We start from the raw sequence: 1,408 nt of genomic DNA, 5'->3' as shown, positions 1-1,408 counted from the left end.
CATAACTAAGGAGACCTTCCCTTGCTCCAGCATTGTTCCCACTGCCGCCTGTCCTGCTCCCACTGTGTGACCCTGGCCACATCTTCCACGTACCTCCTCACCAGAGAGAGATGAAATGAAACCCTTTCCTCACCTTCTCTCCGGGCTGAACAGAGCCAGCTCTGTGCCTCAGCCTCTCTTCGCTTGTCCCATGTTCTGGCCCTGGCAGCCTTGGCAGCCTGCACTGGACCTGCTCCAGCAGGTAACCCCACCAGTCTTCCAGTCTCGTCCCAGGGAGCCCCAAAACGGGCACAATACAAAACACAACCCTTTTCCCACACCGGGAGTCGAACCCGGGCTGCCTGGGTGAAAACCAGGAATCCTGACCGCTAGACCATGTGGGACCCCGGCATCCTCTCCCCCCCGCCTGGCTCCGGACCTGCCGGGACAGCTCCTCCTGCTCCTGGGCTCACAGAGCCACAGCCAGCTCCAGCATGACCCCATCCTTCTCCTTCCCAGTGCTTCCCACAGCCTGCAGGGGAAAACACCGTGATGTGAAAAAAGGCAACGGCTGGAGCTCTTCGATGCAGCTGGGGCTCTGCTGGGATTCTCCTGCAGCTCCATTTCACAGCTCGTGGTGGGACAGGCAAAGGTCAAGCAAGCCCAGTCCCACGGGGGTACTGCTGCATCAGGCACCCCCGCATCGCTGTCCCGGCGTCTGCCCAGGCACAGGCCCTTGCACCACCTCCCCAGGGAGTCGTGCCGCTGCGGAGCTGAAGGCGAGGTCACACACCGGGCCATGCAGCATTATCAATGACAACCGGTGGCGGAGCATTGCAGGAGCTAATTCCACCTGGCGTGAAGGCAAGTGCACAAGCTGCTTCCCCTTTATTTTATTTCATTACACTTTTTTTCGTTTTGTGTGATTCCCTGCGGTAAGTAGCTCACAATTAACAGAGGATGAATAACATTTCTGCTGCTCTGCGTGTGGCGTTTTCACACCACAGCTGAAAACAGTTGCCATTCCACAGCACCCTTATCTGGGGAAACGCGCTGCGGCCGGGGTGATGGGGGAGCGCTGATAGGCACACACCTCTTCAGCTACCTAGAGATGAAAACAAAGCATCTGTGGCTAAGGGGCTGGAGCTGCTCGGCCCATGAACCGGCTCCCCGCATCACCTCCTCTGCACCATGGGCTCACCGCCAGGACCGCAGGAGATTCATCACTTGGCCAGGAGATACTCCTCTTCACAGAAGCTGCTGGCCACTCCATCCAGTCCCCGGTGCTCCACAGGAGTGAAGCTGGGCTCTGACATCTCACCCTTGAGGCAGCTGCTGGAGGTCCTATGCTAGCGGGGCATGGCCATCGCACCCGCGTCCCACAGCTCCTCCCGCGGCAGGGGGGGGCCCCATCGCCCCGCCCTGCACG

The 1,408-nt window shown here is 59.7% G+C and overlaps 1 non-coding gene across 1 annotated transcript; it reads right to left on the bottom strand.

The window, feature by feature from the left end:
- Positions 1–311: 311 nt before the first annotated feature.
- On the bottom strand, positions 312–383 carry TRNAE-UUC. Its single transcript has one exon. It is a non-coding gene; the product is annotated as a tRNA-Glu (tRNA).
- Between the last annotated feature and the right edge of the window lie 1,025 nt (positions 384–1,408).

Source organism: Buceros rhinoceros, unplaced genomic scaffold (assembly GCF_000710305.1).
Source record: "Buceros rhinoceros silvestris isolate BGI_N320 unplaced genomic scaffold, ASM71030v1 scaffold9704, whole genome shotgun sequence".
NCBI classification, from domain to species: domain Eukaryota; kingdom Metazoa; phylum Chordata; class Aves; order Bucerotiformes; family Bucerotidae; genus Buceros; species Buceros rhinoceros.
The sequence above is the reverse complement of the archived record's forward strand: the minus strand, read 5'-3'. Positions and strand labels throughout refer to the sequence as shown.